Source organism: Artibeus jamaicensis, unplaced genomic scaffold, assembly GCF_021234435.1.
Source record: "Artibeus jamaicensis isolate MK-2021 breed Jamaican fruit bat unplaced genomic scaffold, CSHL_Jam_final scaffold_537, whole genome shotgun sequence".
NCBI classification, from domain to species: Eukaryota; Metazoa; Chordata; class Mammalia; order Chiroptera; family Phyllostomidae; genus Artibeus; species Artibeus jamaicensis.
The window spans coordinates 38786503-38808263 of NW_026522047.1; the positions used below are offsets into that span (position 1 = coordinate 38786503).

Sequence of the window (21761 nt, forward strand, 5' to 3'; positions counted from 1 at the left end):
TAGCCACTTTTCTTACCCCAAAGCTAGACTAGAGAGCCAATATGATCCTGAAACCTAGATTTCTGAATCCTATCCAAAATCAGGATTGGAGTGAATAGGATAGAAAGATATTGCAGTGAAATCTGCCAAGAGAACCCTAGGAGGGACTACAAAACGTAATCCCAACTCCAGGCCCTCTTCCAAGAGAACAGAGGGGCTGGCAACGCGTGCAGCGGGGCGGGGTCTTTGCCCCACTGTGACCTGATTCCCTCTCCATCTCTGAGACTCTGAGCACATGTCCTCCTCCTTCCTCTCACCTTGCATGCCTGTCAAAGGGCTCACCTCTGAGAGCTAACGGCACTTAACACAGAGCTCTTCCCCAGTCCAGCCCTGGGTCAGCACTTCTCACGTACAATGGGCCCATTCAATCCCAGTAACAAACCTCCCAGGTAGGTACTGTTACCACCCATCTCACAGATGAGGCAACTGAGGCTGGGCAAAGAGACTTCCCACAGGTCACACAGCAAGTAGAGAGCAGACCCATGATTCAAACAAGGTCAGATGGGCTCTAGGTATGGTCTCAACCGCTATACCCTGCAGTAACTTAGAGCCTGGGACTGCCCGCAAAAGGCAGCCTTGGCCCATAGACTCCCCAGGGTAATGGCCCCTGGGCTCTGGATTCTCACGGAGAGAAGAGAAGATTGTTGGACCTGGAACATCTCCTCAAACAGCACTTGGTCCAATGGCTTCTACACCCTGGCGGCACACACGTGTCCATATAGATACTGACAAAGATTCTCTCCTTGACTGAATTTCAGACTGATCTGAATTCTCTGCCAGACTGGACCCAAATCCCAACTTCCATCTCTGTCCTCGTAGAGTCTAGATTTAGCAAGAATCCTGCTCAGCGGGTGCAGCCAGAATTCCCCACTTTTTATGGCTAACTACACTTGCTGTCTGATCGAATTCCCCACACACATACCAGCCCCATCCCCTAGGGAATATTTTATCACTTTGGCCTGCCTTCAGCAAGAATCTGGTTAGGCCAAGTCAGAAAAGAGTCACCCTACTGTCTTAGTAATTTTTCATTCATTGAAAAACACCCTACCCTGCTCCATGGCTATAAATCCCCACTTTTCCTTGTTTTATTTCCATTTCTTTCCCCCAGTAGGGGTGCTAAACTCATTTTCACCAGGGGGGCCACATCAGCCTCTAGGTTGCCTTCAAAGCGCTGAAATAATTTTAGGACTTAATAAATGTCCTTAAGGAGTTTAGGACTCCTTAACTGTTAAAGAGCTGAAATTACATTTGGCCCTTTGAAGGCAACTGGGAGACTGATGTGGCCCCCAGTGAAAATGAGTTTGGTACCCCTGCCCTACTGCAAAACCCCATGTGGTAGTCCTGCCAATAAAGTCTGCTTTACTGGGTTTTTTTTAATGTGTCTGAATAATTTTTAACACTGCATATATATGTATGTAGACATATCTCAAGCCTTTGTTTCAGCCTAATGAATGGAGACCTCCAGTCATTCAGGAGCTAAGGCGCAGCCATCTGTATTTTCCAATAACATCCAGGTAATTCTGATGCACACCCAAGGAGGGTAGAGAACAGCTGGGTTAGCCGTTGTCTCACTGGGGAGTACCGGGTTTCAGAGGCACAGAAATGTGAGGACTCTGAGCTGGAACCCAGGCCTCCCGCCCCCAGTGTGGTGACTGACAAATTCTTGGTAGAGTGACCTTTGTCAGTGAGTTTCCACTTTTAAATTCAGAACCTCCCTGGGTATCTTTGACTCTCCGACTTCACGGCACAGTCGTGGTTTCTGTTTTCATTTGCTGATGTTACCCAAGCTCATTATGGGGAAATAGAGGAGAAACAGGTGGTTTCGGTTTTTCAGAGCTCAGAAAATCTGGGGAAAACTCTGGTTGTTTACAGCTCCAGCCATGGGAGTTCCGAGGTGGGGTCACCCCGAATGCAGTGGCAAGAAAGTCCCCAGCTCGGGGCCCTTCCCCCTCAGTCCTCCCAACCACCACTCAGGCTACGGGAGAATTTTTTTTTCTTCCCTGGTCAGAAAAACAAAAACCAAATACAAGGAGAAAACCCAACCCAAAATTCCCTGAGCCCAAAAAGTAGCAAAATTAGTTATTCTTTGAAAAGAGCTATGGAAGAAAAGGGTCTTGTGGATCCAAGGTCAGGCACACAAACTCAGAGTCAGGTGGCCAGTCTAGGCCAGGAAAAGACTGATCCTTAGGGGCTCCTGTGAGCCACAGTTTCAGCAGGAGACTCTAAGAATGAGAGGTTATAGGCAGACAGCTCAGCAATGTGCTTGAAAAGAAAAGAAGAAAGAAAGGGGAAGGAAGGAAGGAAGGAAGGAAGGAAGGAAGGAAGGAAGGAAGGAAGGAAGGAAGGAAGGAAGGGAGGGAGGAAAAGAAGCATAATGTCTTTGCATAATTTTGTCCTTCTCACCCAGGTAAAAAAACTCCCCCCATAAATTAATTCCTGTCAGTCCTAGAGGTAATTGATAAGGAGACCACTTAGGCATATGCAATTAAAGTGATACAAAAACTCTAAAGATTATATACATTTTGCTACACAAATATGCTCCCATGGTTACAACGGAGTCATATGCAGAAGAGGCACAGAACATTCTAACAGCTGTAGTAGAGCAGTAATTCAGTTTTCCTTTTGATGGGTTTGGTTCCAATGATACTCTCAAGAATCACTTTGGCCATCCCTATAGGTACATTTGACCCAAGTCTGAGAATGACCAGACCCCACTACCTACTTCCAACCCCAAGCACTTATATTCCCCAGGAGCCAAATTGGAGGGGGTGGGGGCGGTATCAGAGCCCTGGGCATTAGTTTTATAAAAATCATGAATTCAGCTTCCCCCACGTCAGAGAGAAGTCTATGTTTGGTATAACGGTCCTTGGCCTTTTTTACTTTAGCTCTTCTTTCATTGAGGTTTCTGAAGCACACAGGAAGTCTGAAAAAAACTAACAGCAACCCATTTCCCTGCAGCTTCACCGCAGACAGGCCCGACGGGGAGAGAGCGCAGCAGAACCCAGAATGCGCACCACCACAGCAGAGAGGCCAAGCGGGGTGAGCAGGAAGGGTCCGGCAGAAAGGGTGAGAGGGTGGCGAGGGAGCTGCCTCCACCTCCAGGTCTTCAAGAGCCCCCAGAGGAACCAGGTCTATGACTTCTCTCCTTCTACAGACTGAGAATTTTCTTCTGAATCACATCCAAGTTCAATGCCAGAAAGATACTTAGGTAACTGGGCCAAGCCACCTCACCTGTCCAGACCTCAGTTTTCTCATGGAAAAAGTGAGAAGTTAGGTGAGAGGAACGTGTTTGCAACAGTCTTACGCATGGATATACCCAGCTGTTCAAAGTGATCGCCCGCTTCCTGAGGTGGTTTAATTCTTCATGTTTGGCTGAAAATGCTTCAAGGTTTGCAGAACCTCCCAAAACACCTTTCAGTGGCCCTCAATTTCATGTTAAAGCCACTGGACCAGATTAGATGCTTCTCAAAGTGCCCTCTTGCATTTAAAATTCTGAGAGCTAACATCATAAGCCCCAATGAGAGACCCTGGGTCCTTGAGCAAGATGTGAGGGCTGCAAGGGGAAAAAAAAGTAAGAGACCAAGAAGTGGTTAGGAAGGAAAGAAAAAGGATGTAGCATATTGACAAGTGAGAAAATATAACAGCTAAGATACAGGTGGTGAGAACCGGAGGTGAGGGGACTTATAAATTATCTGTTTTTACTTCCTTTGTTTCACAGATGAGAAAACTGGGGTCAGAGTCATCGAAGCAGCATCTTCACTGTGGGGAACAGAGAAGTGGCCCCTGTGATGGCGTGTAACCACAGAGCTAAAGGACCTGAATCCTCGTCAGGAGGCCTGGCTCAACCAAAGTAAACCCCCAGTACATGCTGGAGTCCCCGTGACCTGTATGGACTACCTGTGATGCCAGCCAGCTACAGAGTCAAACAGAGGAGGAGGTCTCTGTCTTCTGGAACCTTCTGCACCTGCATCCAACACTCCCTGCTCTTTACCTCCCCCAGCCCACCGGGGACTGGCCTATTGAGAGAGGCGTCCTCCAGCCTAAACCAATGTGCCTGCCTTCCCAGAAGGGGAGCCCACATTGTGATGGCTGTCTAAAGTACACACCCTCTCCCACTATGCATGCTGTAACAAGTGGCAAGCTCCCGAAGCCCTGGTCCTTTCTCCCTCCTCTCTCCGGAGGCGTTGCTGGCCTTTTATAGGGGAGGGAACACTGGCTCAGAAATGCACAGATCATTCCATGCCAGGACCACCAGCTGCTCCTACACATTTTAACGTCAACTCAAGAAGCCCATAGAAATCATTTTGGATGAGCTATCCCGACATCAGTGATGCAGACACCTCCAAGGGCCACGCAGCTTCCCAGCAGCAGATGTGGCGGGGGAGCTACTGGTCAAGCCTCCAGGGCCGGCCCAGCTTGCTGGCCAGAGCCTGGCCTGATGCTCTCAGCTCTCTGGGTCTAGACTTTGGTTCTTAGGATTTTAGAGCTGCATATGGACCCTGAAGGTCTCACACCCCTGGACCTTCTCCCACAGCCTTGCAGTCACAGCAGTGGCTTCTGCTCCACACTCAGTCCGAAATGTGGTCCCTGCTCATCCTTGAGCTGAGGTGGCTCCCATAACCCCCTTGGTCCCACAGCACCAGCTGAGCAGACTAACCTCCCACTCACGGATTCTATTCTGGGCTGTCAACATCACCATCACATCGCCGTCATTTGTCAAGAGCCTAAGTGAACATGGCTGTGTGCCAGGTCAGGGAAATAAAGAATCCAGAACACAGGCTTCCCTGCTTTCTGCGGCAGCCCACGGCCCTTCTGGGAACGAACAGGCCATAGGAACAAATACTGAGCCAGACGTGGATGGACATGATACACTTAGTATATACAGCTGGGCTCACTAAGGTCAGGAGCGGTGCTCAGTGCATAACTGGGGGAGGGAGAGGCGACCGTGGAAGAGGCATGCAGAGCAGAGGGAAGAACACAGCCCAGGAGGCAGGGTTACAGACTGCCGATGCTGAAGCCCTGACCCCCTGACCCCCAGCACCTCACGATGGGACCACTTGGACACACACAGACAGCAGCTGCAAGCAGAGAAACGTTCACTGGAGGATAACAAGAAGGCGGCCTTCTGTAAGCAAAAGAGGCCTCAGAAGAAACCAACCCTGCCAACACCTTGATCTTTGACTTCTGTCCTCCAGAACTGTGAGAAATAAATGTCTGCTGTTCAAGCCTTCCAGTCTGTGGCCAGACTGCCACAGGCAGGGGGATTCTGGGGTCTGGTCTCTACCCATTCCCTTCCCCAGTAGCTGTGACCTTAAGAAGTAAGTCATTTTGGCTCTCTAATCCCTCCTCCACGGCCTCTGCAGTGAGGTGCTAATGAATTACCCCCGTGGACCAGCCCAGAGGACCCGAACAATGGAGGTGTAGTCTCGAAATGGTTTTCCGAGGTGATCCAGTCTGGTGGTTTCCAATCTTGTGGAGACCCCTCGGGCGAAGGCCAGGAGAGGTGGCCGGCCTACCCTGAGAATGTCAATCAGAAATGAGCAGGTGGGGCAAAGGGACAGGAATGGCTGTTTTAACAGGAAGGATGAGATACAGCAAGTTGGGGATGGCTGGATCTCAGCTGGCAAGGCTGATGCCAGGGAGGGAAATGAGCTGTCCGAGCCAGACACTTGGTGCTGGGACCTGCATCAGGTCTCCTCATCCCAGGCGGCATTGAGCTCCAAGACCTAGGTTCTAAGTCTTCCTTGCATGTGTAGGGCAGAGTAGGGGGGAGCCAGGAGAGATGTTCTGGCAGCGACAGCACTTTTAACCCCAGTCTTCCTACTGCCCTGGGAACCCTGAAGGCTGCAGGTAGAGGCCTTTCCTAGGTCAGGTAATCCTACAGTGAACTCGCATGGATGAAGACCCCACGCCTGCTACTTCCAGTCCCTTCCAACTGCACAAATGACCAAGAGTGCGATGGGTTTCAGGCCCTGCTCTGCAACTTACTCTGAACTTTTGACCAAGTCGGTTCACCTCTCTGGGGACAGCTTCCTCCCTGACAAAGAGGGAGTAAGTCTGGACCCTCGGGCCACTTCCAGCTTAAATGTGCTAACTGGTTACAGCACCTCAGGGCCAGAAAGAGGTGTAGACAACAGGTGCAGCGTGTGGAGAAACAGATCTTCTCAACCCTCAGGCCTGTGGGCAGGACCTCGTTATAATCATGTTTTCTCATTTCTTCTTCACTTGCTTCTTTGACCTCTGGGGCCATGCTGACTCTGGACTCCTCTTCCCAGTGCCAGCCAGTTGTTGAGAGGGTGCCTTTCCTGTAAGAACCAACCAATCCAGAGCTCACACCCCCACCCCCACCTCCTTTACCTGCTCTTACACTCGGAGGCCACCATTCTCCTGCCCTAATCACCCCAAAGACACCAGGTACTAGACAACTAGAGACAGACCCTGTGCCCCCTGACCCACTGAAATGATCCAAACTAGTCTATCCTAAACCTGCGAACCCTGCCTCACCTGTTCCTTCCCAAGAAAAACCACATTAAAGACTCCTGCCCCATTCCACCCTCACTCCCTCTGCCTTCCAACTGACCTGGCGCTTCCCCGCATGGCCCTGCATGGTGTCTGGTGCCTCCTGTCTCCAGGGGCCTGTGAGTGCACACTACCTCCTTCATGAGAGTCGTCTCCGAGTCTGCATGTCTTACCATACCTGCTTAAGATAAATTCTGGGCCCCCTCAAACAGGCCTGCCAAGGCCTGAACCTCTGGGACCGTGAGCAACCCCTTTGGGGGTTCAAATCCCCTCCAGCCTACCTGTATTTTCGTTGTCTGTGTGTACCACACATGACAAAGGTTTGGAACTCCTGATCCAGCCTACCTTCCACCCAATCATCAAACCCCCTCTCTAGCCCCCACTGCCTCCCAGCCATGGGGCCCTACTGACTTATGCACCAGCCACTGGCATTGCTGGACAAGTCTGCACCATGCTCGCCACAGACCGGCGTTTTCACAGCTATTGGTCCCCGGTTGGACGCCTGCCCTCTGGGGACTTTCAGAATTGGTTCAAACCTGCAGTTCATGGTACCCTAAGAGGTGTTTCTTCACCGTGCCTCATAAGTCAAGAGGCATGTTTTCCATGATTCTGTGGTTCGAGAAGTTTTCATCTCAACACTCATGTCTGAGGTCAAGCCCAAAGGAAAAGAAAAGACACCCTGACCTGGAAAGATGCCTGATCTCCACGCAACCACTTCTAGTATTTCATAAGATTTTAAATGTGAAGCCTTTCATTTTTAAATGTTGGTACCAACTTACAGAACACAATGAGCAGAGAGAAGCTGCTGGTTCTCCCACAGCCACTTGTGCAAGATCAAGTCCGCTGGATGGCTTGGCTGTTCCTTAGGTGGAGGGCACAGAGCTTTTCACTCCTGCTCAAGGCCCCTCCCAGTCAAAGAGCCCCAGAAAGTCTACGATCCTTGGGGGTACGTTAGCAGAAACTTGTCAAAGAAGCTTATAAGGTACCAGGGGCAAGATCATAGTGCTTCGAACACAGCCTCATACTGGCCCCAGCCCCACTCTCGCCAGAGATAACACAGCCTGCAGTGGACACACTCCCCACTGGGCGGGGGAGGGGCCTGATCTTCAGGTCTCTTCTCATAAAGCAGGGAGTAGCACCAAACAGGAGTGCGGTGGGTCAGGCACGGGTGCTGAAGGTTAAGCCAACAGGAGAGCCAGCCCAGCTCCTGACCTCCACATGACCATTTCTTCAAATTTTTCATGAGAAGTGAGAAATTCAGATTTTAATGTGAACTCTTTCATTTTTAAGTGTTGGCACAAACTTATAAAACATAGTATAAACTAAAGAAAACAAATCTTTGGATTGGACTGAGCCCCAGGACCACTAGTGTGAACCTCATCTGACCTCAGCCAGACGAGGTCCCCTCCCCTTCAGGACAGGGTGGGCACTCAGCTCTTTCCTCAAGGCTTTCTCAGCCACAACATCCTCCATCCTCGGTGCCCTGTGCTAGTTAATTTTACATGTCAACTTGACTGGGCAACGGGGTGCCCAGATAGTCAGTCAGAGCTTCTTCTGGGTGTTTCTGTAAGGTGTTTTGAGGTAAGGGTACTAATTTGATTTAAATCGGTAGACTGAGCGAAGCAGATTGCCTTTCCCTGTGTGGGCGGGCCTCATCCAATCAGGTGAAGGCCCAAAAGAACAAGAAGTAGGGCCTTCTCTGGAATAAGAAACCTTCCTGACCAATGGCCTTTGAAGTAGGACACTGGCTTTGTCCTGCCCATCCAGCTCGAGTCCCAAGCCCGCCAGCCTTCGTATGAGAACTATGACCTTGCCTGCTCTGGGTCTCCGGCTGGCCTACTGCTAATCCTGGGAACTGTCAGCCTCCATAACCATGTGAGCCAACTTCTTATAATAAATGTCCTTGTACATATACACATGTATATGCATCATACTTATGTATCATATATTTAGGCTGTATATGCATATTTATATGCATATGCATAAGACATATGCATCCATATCCTATTGGTTCTGCGTCTCTGGGAAACCTTGACTAATATGTTCTCTTTAACCAAAAAGGAGCTCTAAATCAAAAGAAGAAACTAAACATTTTATAGAGCGGAAGCCCATGTTCTGGTGCTCCGCCTGACTATTTATACCACAACTTTAGTGTTGAACATAATAATAACAATTACAATTTATCAAGCACTTTTGTGCATCATCGTGGTGTTAAGTCAGGGTCCTGTTCCCTTATCAGAAACACAGGAGTGTCGCAAGGACAGGCGCTGCGCGGGGCCTTCCCACCACCGCATGTGATCACACCTGGACCAGGGCTTGGTTAGGAGAAAAAAATTAAGGCGCAATTAATTATGCGTTGAATTCAGGAACGGACTGTTCTCCAAAATAGATGCTGTTAATATCTCTCTATTACAGATGAGGAAATAGAATCCCAAAGACACTTAAATAACCAGCCCACAGTCACAGGGCTAAGAAATGATAAGAGCAGACTCAATCGCAAGTTCACTTGAATTCAAAACCCACATTCCTGACCCTCTGCCCCCTCCCAGGGTACACGGAAGAGCCAGGCTGCCTCCAGTATTTGACCTTGACATTCACACCTACAACTCCCTCAGCCAGTAGGGGTGCTCAGGGTGTAGGCCCTTCACAGCTGGGCCCCGCTCAGCAGCAGCTCCGCTACTGGGGGTCCACTGAAGTTTCCCAGGATTAATATGAGAGTTTAACCATAGTTTCGTCTTTTAAAAATGAAACAAAAGCAAGAAAGAAAACCCACTGCGGCGGCCTTGGCTTGTCCCCTTTTCTCTTCTGTCTCTGTAACCCCATGTGGGCCAGGCCACACCGCAGGCTGCAGATTCAGGGCTGGCAGTGAGGGGAGTTAAGGAGAGCTCACAAAAGGGGAAACGCAGCAGGCACAGGGAAGAGGCAGGGGATGGGAGGACAAAGGCAGCGAAGGAAGGGCTCCCGCTGGACCAGAGCGGGTAGGTAAGACGCTTGTACAACCAGGGGTGCGCTGTCAGACCCACTTCAGGTGGAACGCACGATGGGTGGCGACGAGAAACTTGGGCTTGAATGTGGCAATGCACAGAAGCCTCTTCATTCTCTCCTTACTGACCAGACCCTCCAACCTCCAGAAAGTATCCCCAACTGCCTTCATCCCTCATGGAAGCCATGTCAGTCCGTAAATACACAGGGTACCTCACATCTGCTGTGCCCCAAACAACAGTCAGATTTCTCTTCCTGCCCCTGCAGCGGCAAGCTCCCATTTCCATTTCAGTAACACACAGCCGTTCTGATAATGACATAGAAAAGTAGGAGGATAACTTCACGGTCAGGGTGTCACAGCTCCTACCTTAACCCCCAGGAGCTCTGAGACCCCGCACACCGCATGTCCCCAGTGGGGCCTCAGCTGCTTCATCTAAGCGTGAGGGGCTGGACCAGCTCTGAGATCATCTGGCTGAAGTCCTGAATACATGAACCCCTGTGCAACTCGACGCTGAGTTCTCCATGAGTCCTGGAGCCCCAGGCCTAGCAAGGGCCTCGCCACAGCAGGGCCCTCACACCCAGCAGGGGAGCCTGGGGTTGATTAGAAGAAGGTAGAAGGGCTACAAGACAGGGGTGAGATGGAAGGGGTCTGAGGGCAAGGCCCTTAAAAAGAGAGAAGTGGAGATTGGAAAACATTGGGAAGAGGGAGGGCATAGAGAGGAGATAATATGTCTTTCTTCTTTTATCCCAATATCACAGCTCTGTTTATTCTGAGAAGCAACCAGCTGCAGCTCCAAAATAGATATGCTGAGAACCGCCTCTAATGACAGAGAAATCTGCGGGAACCAAGGTTAGAACAGCCCTTTCCAAGGGATGGGAACAGAGAGGAGCCTGGAAGGGAGACACCCTTGGGTGCTCTTTCCACTCCCACCCTGCTGGCTCCCTTTCTCCTCCTCCGGCCCAGCCCACGGCAGAAGTGGGTCTTTCCACAGCCTCGTGGACACAGAGCTGAAAGGCTGCAGAGCAGGGCGTGGCCTGCAGTCACTCACAGGCCCTGGTGCGAGCGATCAGCTGGCAGGGGATGGTGCGGCCAGGTGTGACAGACGGATTTCTTCTTTCCATACCTGAATATCCTTTCCCCAAAGCTTTTCTGAGCACAGGAGAGAGCATAAGACAGCCCAAGAGAACCCAGGGAGTTTGTTAAGCATGCAGTGTTAAGCATTTGTGTGTGTGCACATGTGGGCACAAAGAAAAATGGTGGAGTTCAATGGGCAAGGAAGACTTTTTCCAAGACTACTGCAATAGGGGAGAAGCCCGAAGGCATTTCCAGTCACAACAGGAGCAGCTGGGAGTTTATAGCCTATGGGCAAGGTAAGGGACTCAGCGGTCAGAAATCACTAAGGAGAACTAGGTTAGGTATCAAGGGTGAGGGGATTCTTGCTGAACTGAGCTTGTCAGGCCAAGGACAGCAGGCAAAGGGTGAGGCCTGGTGGAGAAGGGGGCTCAGGGGAGCCTCGGTAAAATCTGGTCAAGAAGAGAAAACTTATCAGTGAAGCAGAGAGGTCAGTAATTGGAGGAAAGCAGCCAGGGCTTTGGCAGACCCCTGTTCTTGCTAAGTTGTTTCTTTTCCCATGGAAAGTACACACTGCATTGTGCCAAGGGTAAGTTCTGTGTCTGTAGAGCCGCTTTCCCAGGGTCTCTCCTGCTCTCCCTCAGCCTGGGGCTGCGATTAGAATCAACTCAACAACATCACTAAGCCCCCCATCAAGTGGGTGGACAAGAAAAAGAATACAAAGGAGGCAAAGTGTGATGCAGGAACTTATAACCAAGTTGGGCAGACAGCTGTATCCACAAATCAAATTACACCTGGGGAGCAACCAAAGAGAAAGGGGTTGACTTCACCTGATTGGGAAGGGCAACCTCCAGGCTGGGCCTTCGAGGATACGTTTGTAAACAAAGGAGGTAGATGTGGAAAGCTGTCAGCAAAACTTACAGTGAATGTGGGCAGGAGAACAGAAAACTGAAGGCTTGATAAGGATTTGATAAGGGACGCAAGAGTTGAAAACTTTTAGTTTAAGGTAAACAGTTATAAGCTTAGTAGGTAATGCTTATGTTAAAACTTCTGTTTCAGAACCTACAGATAAAGCCCACCCTGGCTTCTAGGAGAAACAGCCCACCTCCTGGGGCAGTGCTAAAGATACCGCCTGGGGACAAGTGGGGGCATCCAGTTCCAGGGAGAGACAGACGACCACCGCCCCTGGGAGCAGCTAACTGCCCAGGGCAAGAATATTGCAGTTTTTAAGTCTAACTTTCCCTGAATCTCAAAATCCCTCACCACACTGTGTTTATTCCCTGTTATAAAAACATCGGCCTAGAAAGAAAATGTAAGACGGTTTGTTTTAGGGTGCGAACTTGCTGTCTTCTCAGATCGCCGGCCACCTAAATAAAGCGTCCATAAAGATTCAATGCCCGTCTCTGCTTACTGGGTTTGGCAAGTGACAGGCAGCATGAGCTCCAGTGTCTTTTCCAGTTTCAGATTCAAAGTGCCAAGGCTTCTTTATAAAGGTGACTCTACCCAACAGCCACACCTCAGATACCATAGATTTGGGGCAGCAATTTGGTAGTTAATGCATTCATTTAAGTGAGAAGAATTAGTCTCACCCCGAATGGGGGGCAACAATAAGGGATGGATACACGAAGGTTTCTAGAGTCCTCAGGAATATTCGCAGTCAGATGGAAGAGGATCCCAAGTCATCTGCAATCTTCTCCAGCACGTGGGGCCATAATGAGGCCATTCGTTAAGTCGGAGGATGAGAAGGTGGGCTGGAAACTTGTGTTTGGGACTGGGGCCATCCGTGGTTGGGTAGAGAAAAATGGGAGGGCCAATTAGGTTTGTCTAATAATAACTCAAGAATTCAGGGGCCCAACTCCATTTGGTCCATGTGGCACTAAATGCCCTGTCTCCCAGTCCCATGCCCCTGTAGGTCTGCCTGTCGAAGGCTTTTTGCAAGTCCACTTCTAGTTCCCCTCTGTCACAAAGCTTTCCTTCCCATCCCTTAATAAGATCAACTCTTGCTCTGTATTAGGCACATCTTGTTTATTGTAAACATGTGAGGCTCACTGGTTTGGACTACAGGACTCTCCTAAGCTAGGAATAGTGCCTTGCACACTTTGTTCCCCAGATGCATTTAGCACAGGACCTGGAACATATGAAGCAGGCCACCATTCCCCTGGGAGTATGAAATTCAATGGCCACGGCCAGTCAGTCCCCTGGGGTATATTTTGCAGCTGCCCAGGGGCCCCATCCCTGCATGTTCAAAACTGTCCTTTGCAGCTCTGGTGGAGGGGCTAACAGCATAGCTGGATCCCTTCCTAGCAGTGTCCCAGACACAGTTCCAACGATTCTGAGCCTTGGTTTCCTCCTCTGTAAAATGGGGCAATAATGCAGCTGTTTCAGAGCTACACTAGGATTCTGCTTGAAGCCGTATGTAGAGTGCACAGACACACTCCCAGGCACTCCATAAACGGCGCCAGGAACCGAGGGCAGAGTCCAGGTCTAATCTTAGCCCTGCAGTGGCCTGGGTATTTCCTTACTTCCTCATCTGCAGAACTCGGCAGAGTAATCTTGACCCACAGGACTGGGTTGGCTGAAATGACCGGTAAGAATTCACAGAAACATGCCACAGAAACGCTTAGTGACTATACCAGCTCTGCATGTGCCAGACGCTCTTGGGGCTTCTGCCAAGAGCCGTCACCAAGCCCCACCCCAGGCACAGGCACAGGCCAGACCAGGTGTCTCTGTCTTGCTCAAGGAAGGAGGCCTGCAATGAGAAAGGTGGAGATAGGCTACGGGAGCACTGTGGAGCAGGAGGAAAGGGCAGGGCTGGAGCGGAATCAGAGACTCGCAGAGGCTTAGAGTGGGAAGAGATATAAGAGTTCATGCAGTCCAAACTTCAGCCTGGTCCTTGAATTCTTCTCATGATAAGGAACTCACTACCTCAAAATGTTAGCAGCCTGTTCCATTGCTCAGACCTTTAGTGATAAGAAAGCCTTGTTTTATTTATATTCAGCCCAATGACACTTTTCTGTGACTTCCTGGGTCTGCCATACACAGCACAGAATTCATTTCACTTCCACCTAAAGACGTTTCAATCTAGAAAACAGCTCACCTGCTCCTCCAGCTTCTCTAGTCTAAACCGCCTGTGTCCTTCAAACAGTCTCACAAGACACATTCTTCAGATCCTTCACTGCCCCAGATGGATACTCCCAGGAAACTCTTTCCCACTAACTCAAGTCGGGGCCCTCAGAATCGGGTCCAGGACCCCAGAAGTACCAATAAAATGTATTGGCCCTTCTCTAGTCCCTGCCCCATGGGACACCTGCACTTGTTTCCATTTTCCACCACGAGGGGAGCTGGATGGCTGCTATCCTTGGAAGACCTGACTCAGGGGCTGATATCATAAGAATTCCCAGCTGACTCCTGTCCACGTTGGTCTCTCTGAGACAATGCTGGCAAAGCAGTTGTGACAATACCAGCACTTACTAAATGAACCTCATTTCCACCCAGTGGTTTTCAATTTCATGTGGGAATGGTCCTTTGCCTGCACGCTGACTTTCTCTCATCCTGGTCTGACAGAGAAGCACTAACCAGGTCAGCTGTGATGGGCTTGGCCAGCGATGGACTTGCGATGCTGGGTCCCTCCTGCCCAATCACAGGGCTCAGCACCGCCCCCACTAGCCTTGCCAGTCAGGGTCAGGATGCTACTGAGACAGGATAGTGAGAAACTAGGAAAACTCCCTGGGAAGTGAAATAAGAAAACTGACGAGGTAGCTGAACACAGTGGCGGAGCAATTCACAGCCAGGTGCAGACGGTCACCAGGGCAGAAGGCTCAGCGCCTGGCACCGGGTTAAACTGGGAAAACAGGGACCTCACCCCCAGGGTGACCTCTCCTCCCCCGGCCTTTCCTCCATGGAGACAACATCTAGGCCTCAGTTGTGTTTCAGCTCCAGGCCCAGAAAAGCAGCAAAACCAGGTGGGCCAGCCAGGACCAACTGCCATGACCAAAGACCCCCTGCCCTGCCACTGACCAATCAGTGGAGGCCATGACCCTAAAAGAGCACATCTGGGAAACTGATGAGTATTCTACTGAAACCCTCCGAGACTTCCCCTGAGATTCCCACCTGCGAGGGCGAGATACAAGCCTCAAGACGAAGGACCCAGCCTGCAGTCTCCCTCTGGGGAGCAGCCGGATACATTTCCTTTCACTTCTTCTTCCCCCACTTCTTGCCCCAGAAGCACATGTGGCTCCTAGACTCTAAGGCAGTGGGCAGCTGGCAGCTGGTCCCAGGCTGATCCCCTGAACCTGTCCCCAAGGCCCCTCCTTTCTGACTGCCCAGTGAGCTAAGGCAGCCCAGCTCAGGCTCTCCTGCTGCTTCCCCCATGCTACGCCTTTCCTTGTTTTCACTGTCCCTGCCCTGGCCTGTGAACTGAAAGGCTCCTGGTTTGACTCCCAGCGAGGGCACATGCCTGGGTTGTCGGCCAGGTCCCCAGTTGGGGGTGTGTGAGAGGCAATCAACCCATGTACCTCTCACACATCAATGGTAAATAAATAAATAAATACATGTACCCTCACAGTCACCTGGCCTGGTGCAGTGAAATCTTTCCTACGTGAAGTCAAGAACCTGCACACTACCGGCTGGACCCGGACCTGGGCAGACGGGCCTTCTCAGGGCCAGGCCCTCGTTGGGTAGCACTACCAAGGGGCTTCCCGCAAAGCCAAAGGGTCCCCAAGAAGTTGGGGTGGAGGATAGGTAAGGGAACAGTGAAGCAGTTCTGGGGATGGGGATGGGGACTGGGGTGGGGGTAGGGGTGGCAGGAAACAGGATGAAACAGGCTGTCCCAGGCCCGTTTCTCCCAAACACCTCTCCGTGAACACACAGAAAGCCTCCCACAGGGATAAATTCACCCCAATAATAAATCTTCACCAGGACCTATCATGGTGCGGCTTCCAGAGGCCAACCCCTCATCCCTTTCAACCAGCCCAAATCAGTCCTGGGAAGGAGGAACACTGAAAGTCTGGGTCTCACCAGCACAAGGAAGTGACACATACCTGCCACGCAGAGAGGGAGCCCTGGGTGAGTCACGCCCAGGAAGTGAGAAAGAGAGAACGGGTCCTCCCAGAAAAGGGTGGAGAAGGGGGAGGAGGGCCCAGGCCTTGGGCAGTGCTGGCTCCTGGCAGTGCCGCAGGCGCTAACTTTTCACTAACTTTGCAACTCTATCGGCCCTGCCTCAGGGTTACAGACTGGGTCAGCAAAACGGTGGGAGGTTCCAGGCCAGACCTAGATTAGAACAGACCTGCCGGCGGTTGGTCAGCAGTCTGTGTCCATAAAGGGAAGTTCCAAAGGGAGACCAGGACCTTCCCACCAGCCCAACCCAGGCAGGGTTGTAAACACCAAGGAGGCACACACTCAGCTCACCACTTCGTGACACAGAAATTGTATTTTCTTGGCACAACTGAGCAGAGCTGGCTGCTCAGATGGATTTGAGGATGAGAAACATTCCTGATGGAGCATGTTGGATCCCCCAGCTTATCAGTGACAGGAAGTGGGGGTGGGGAGATGGGCAGGAAAGCTGCTCCAAAGCCCAGAGAACCTGGGTCTCAAGGCCTAAGGAACCACTGCTCATTGGGAACCCCAGAAAGGCAAGGCGGCTGGGGCCTCAACTGCACCCCACCTCCCCTGGAGACCAACTTGGCTACCAGAGGAGGAAGGATCCTTCCAGCTCCCTTAGCGTGACCTCCTAATTTTGCATAGAATGGGCCTGGCACCCATGTGCCCCGACCCATGATGCCACCAGGGAGCTGGAGGGAGAGCTGGGCTGCAGCTCTCCCGGCCCAGGGCTCCTTCCTTTAAGAAATCAAATCTTCCCCACCCTTCCCTTCATCACCCCACCAGCTATTTAAATGGCCAAAACATGTTATTTAGAGAACAACGGAGGGCTCTTTTTCCTGGTTGTCATCTGGAAAGAGAAGAAATCCTCAACTCTAGACCCAGAAGGCAAAAGAAATACAGTTCTGGCTTTTTTCCCCCTGTTCCATCCTGCTAGTCAAAATATACCAGGTGCAATGTTCTATAGACAAGTTTCTCACATCGTTTTTTTTACGGCATACATGGCATTATTTGGAGGCAGTTCACAGCACCTTAGGGCATCATGCCAGGGAAATCCTGCCACTGCCACCCCTACCATTGGGTTTAATCGCCCTGAGTCCCTTCCACCAAGTGAGGACACAGAAAAAAGAAAACTCTATGAACCAGAATGTGGGTCTTTATCAGACACCAAACCTGCCAGTATCTTCGTCTTGGACTTCCCAGCCTCCAGAACTGTCATTTAAGCCTCCCAGTCTATAGTTTTTCCTCAGCAGCAGCCTAAACAAGGGCACCTGCTTGAATAAATGAATGAATTCAGATAATACTTCAGGCCTGTGCTTTTGCCATTATGCCAGAGCACCTACTCGCTATCTGTCCCTTCACTTCACCCCAATCTCCCCTTCAACAAAGGCTTGCCCTCCCTCTAGCCCATTTACAGGCTATTTCCAGTCCCTCATCCAGAGTCAGTCCAGGAGAGAAGAAAGCGGGGCTGTCACAGCACGTCCAGGATGTCTCACAAACGCGGCTCACCTCCCCACAGGCGGGTGGCTAGGAAACGGTGCTCCTGATGGTTGTTGGGGGAGAGGGGCAGGCACGGCTGGCAGGGGGAGGGCGCCTAGTGCCCTGCAGATTTGGGAGAGAATACTCTGCTGTCAGTTGCTGGCATCACCTTTCTGTCCCATGTGGCTGGAGCAGATGCCTAGAAGTGATGGGGGAACCATGAGGTATTTCAACACCAACTGAGATGAACCTGGAACTATCTGAGGGGTGCAAAAGTTCTTGGGGACAGAACAAGTGTCACCAAGCAGGGAAATTTTAGTCTGCGGCTATTTCGTTCTTTATTAATCTCTATAGTTTTATTAGGACAAAAACTGACGGCGTGGTGTGAAGTTTACATTTAAACAAAGTTTTCACAGAAACCTAACACATGTCCAAAAAGATTTCACAATGGAGTTCTAGGTGCAGGTCTGGATGGTGTCAGAAACTAATGGATCTCATGAGTCAAGGCAGTATTTTGGGTGTTCATTAATTCTTAGGATTAAAAAAATGTTTTTGTTTTGTGTTTTAAATGAACCACTGGCCCAGTATGGACATTTAAACTTCTCCTGAGCCCAGGGCTCTTGAAATAATCCAGTCCTTGGAGTGATTCGATGAACTTGTGCTGTTGGTGACTGAACCCGCCACCAGTGGTTTCAGAGTTCAGAGTTCAAATTTCAAAAACCAGAAATTTTATTTTGGAAGCATTATAGATTCACAGGAAGTTGCAAAACTAGCACAGAGTCTCATACCCTGACCCACCTTGCAAATGGTGACATCTTGTAGTTTAATAGCAAACCCAGGAAACTGACATTGATATAATACTGTGATGAGACAACAGTTCTAATTCCATTTTCACCATTTTTAACACTTGCCTGTATTTCTATGCAATTTTATCCCATGTACATGATTTTGTAACTACTCCAGAGTCAAGATACAGAACTGTTCTACCACCATGAAAGAACTGCCTTGTGTTACCTCTTTACAGCCATACCTGTCTCCCCCTTTTCTGAAACTCTAGCCCCGCACCACATAACAATGGTTCAGTCAACAACAGACCACATATATGGTAGTGATCCCATAAGACTACAATGGAGCTAAAAAGGTTCTACCACCTACGGATGGCATAGCCTTAATCGCAGCGTACAGCAACGCATTACTCACGTGTTTATGGCAATGCTGGTGTAGAAAAGCTACTGCTCTGCCAGCTGTATAAAAGGGTAGCACATACAATTATATACAGTATTGTGGACCGCTCTGCCTGGTTTCAGGAATTGTAACCCTAACCCCCCTCGCCCCCCACCCACCCTGTGGCTAAGGATGAGTGAGTGACCTCTGGAATGCGAGCCACAGGAGACAAAGCTTGTCTCTGATAGTAAACGCTGCCTCAGTTTCCTCCCCCTGCCCCCAAAGTTTGGTCAGAAGTCAATGACAGGTAAGACCCCTCACAGCAGGGGAGCAACCTAAGCCAGACTCGACCACTTGGGAGGCCATCATGGAAGGACTCAGGGGGCTGCAGCAAAGAATGAGCAATGGACTCTTGGCCCCTGGCTATGTGATATAGCCCGAGTCACCACGTCCTCTCGGAGAAGTGCTTCCTGGCTCTAATCCCCTTAAGCCTGAATACCTGATGGGGAGGGGTACAGTTCCTTGCCTTTCCAGGAAGGTGCGTGTCCATGTTCGGGGGGAAAGAAAATCTGGCATCACAAAGAATTCCTGATAAACCTATGAAATCTGCTCTGCTAAGAGTGCTTCCATTCATATGATAAGGGTCCAAGAGGAAATGAGTATGTCTCCCAAAGTTTCTGCAACCCCCTCTCCTGACAGACACTGACTCAGACTAAGCCCTCAGATTTCTTTAAAATGTTATCTACTGTTTGATCCTTGCCACCCTGTATTCCTGTGTATTACAACCCAATAAAAGCCCCTGGAGGAGGGGGCTCAACGCCTTTTTCCCCTGAGAAACTGGCCACTGCTCACGGACCTTCCCTCTTGAGGGATTGGCCACCTCTCTTCCCCAAGCAGATAATGTCCCAGTCTTGTTTACTTTCATCCGTAGCAGACAGGGGGACTTGCAAGAAAAGTCACCCCCACAATACAGTACCTAATATTTGATAATGATGACTAATGACTATATCACAGGTTTATGTGTTTATCATACTATTTTTATTGTTATTTCAAAGTGTACTCTTTCTTTTTAAGTATATTTTTTGGATTATGTTATTACAGTTGTCCCAATTTACCCTCTTTTGCTCCTCTCTGCTCAGTACCCCCTTCCCTCCAGCAATCCCCACCTTAGTTCATGTCCATGGGTGACACATGTAAGTTCTTTGGCTTCTCCATTTCCTATACTATTCTCAACATCCCCCTGTCTATTTTGTACCTACCAATTATGCTTTTTAAAATATATTTTATGGCCCTGGCTGGCATAGCTCAGTGGATTGAGTGTGGGCCTGGGAACCAGAGGATCACGGTTCGATTCTCAGTCAGGGCACATGCCTGGGTTGCAGGCCAGTTCCCAGCAGGGGACCCATGAGAGGCAACCATACATTGATATTTCTCTCCCTCTCTCCTTCCCTTCCCCTCTAAGGATAAATAAATAAAATTTTAAAAATAAAACAAAATATATTTTATGGATTGTGCTAGTACATTTTCCCCAATTTACCCCCTTTCCCCTCCTCCACTCAATACCATCCTTCTCTCCAGCAATCCCCCTACTTAGTTGATGTCCATGGGTCAAGCATATAAATTCTTTGGCTTCTCCAATTCCTATACTGTTCTTAACATGCCCCTGTCTATTTTCTACCTACCATTTATGTTTCTTAATCCCTGCACCTTTCCCCCATCCTTTCCTTACCCCTCACAGCTGATAACACTCCATGTGACCTTCATTTCTGTAATTCTGTTCCTGTTCTGCTTTGTTTGTTTTTTTAGATTCATTTGTTGATAATTGTGAATTTGTTGCCCTTTTACTGTTCATAGTTTTGATCTTCTTTTTCTTAAATAAGTCCCTTTAACATTTCATGTAACAATGTCTTGGTGATGATGAACACCTTTATCTTTGCTTTGTCTGGGAAGCATTTCATCTGCCCTTCCATTCTAAATGACAGCTTTGCTGGATACAGTAATCTAGGCTGAGGTCCTTGCTTTTCATTACCTTGAATACTTCTCTCCAGTCCCTTCTTGCCTGCAAAGTTTCTTTTGAGAAATCAGCTAATAGTCTTGTGGGAACTTCTTTGTATGTAACTCTCTGTTTTTCTCTTGCTACTTTTAAGATTCTCTCTTTTTTGCCCTGACTGGTGTAACTCAGTGGATTGAGCACAGGCCTGCAAACCGAAGGGTTACTGGTTCAATTCCCAGACATGGCACATATCTGGATTGCAGGCCCAGTCTCCAATTGGGGGCACATGAGGGGCAACCACATATTGATGTTTCTCTTCCTCTTTCTCCTTCTCTACCCCCCTCTCTAAAAAATAAATAAATATATTTTTTAATTCTCTCTTTATCTTTAACCTTTGACATTTTAATTATAACGTGTCTTGGTGCAGTCCTCTTTGGATCCAATTTATTTGGGACTCTCTGTGCTTTCTGGACTTGTATGTCTATTTCCTTTGCCAAATTTCTTTCATTATTTTTTTCAAATAAGTTTTCAATTTCTGGCTCTTCCTCTTCCCCTTATGGCATCCCTATGATTCGGATGTTGGCACATTTGAAGATGTCCCAGAGTCTTCTTATACTATCCTTGTTTTTTTGAATTCTTATTTCTCCTTTCTCTTCTGGTTGAATGTTTATCTCTTCCTTACGTTCCAAATTGTTCATGTGAATCCTGGATTCCTTGCCTTCACTGTTGGTACCCTGTAAATTTTTCTTTATTTCATTCAGTGTTAACCTTCATTTTTTCCTTCTTGTCGTTGCCATACTCAATGAGTTCTTTGAGTATCCCGATCACCAGTGTTTTGAACTCTGCATCTAATAAGTTGGCTATCTCTGTTTCATTTAGTTCTTTTTTCTGGGTTTTTTGTTCTGTTCTTTCATTTTGGCCATATTTCTCTGTCTCCTCAATTTGGCAGCCTCCCTGTGGGGTTTTTTTTTTTCTGTGTATTAGGTAGAGTTGCTTTGGTTCCCTGTAAACTATATGGCATGGAGCCTTAGGTAATTGCCAGAGTAGGGCAACCCACTTCACTGCTTTGTGGCTCTGTGTGGGGAGAGGACTCAGAGAGAGGACTGTGCCACTGCCTGGCTTCTGGGGGTTTGCCTGGCACTTGCCCCATTTCCAGTCACTTCACCCACTCCCCATATGTGACTGGCACCCTTCCAGCTGTTGCCCTGGTGTTAAATCCCAGAGTAGGTGGGTTTGCATATGTTTTAAGACTATGTGGGCCCTTTAAGTGAAATTTTCTGAAAATCTGACAGTGTTTTCCCACTGCCCCAACCCCCATTGATTTTTATAGCCAGAATTATGGAGGTTCATTTTCCCAGCACTGGAATACTGGACTATGCAGTCTGGCCTGGGGCTGGGATCACTCACTCCCAAGGT

At 49.3% G+C, this 21761-nt stretch overlaps 1 protein-coding gene across 7 annotated transcripts in view; it reads right to left on the reverse strand.

The window, feature by feature from the left end:
- PTK2B (protein tyrosine kinase 2 beta) overlaps positions 1–21761 on the reverse strand; it is a 116219-nt gene that overhangs the window by 67086 nt on the left and 27372 nt on the right. For 2 of the 7 annotated variants that reach the window (XM_053658262.1, XM_053658263.1), the window contains exon 2: positions 17219–17387. The exons of 4 other annotated variants lie outside the window; for them this stretch is intronic. The gene's annotated coding sequence lies outside the window, so the exon portion shown is untranslated. Of the gene's footprint in view, positions 1–15651; positions 15707–17218; positions 17388–21761 lie in introns of those variants that run through there. One more of the 7 variants, XM_053658265.1, reaches the window with a different exon arrangement.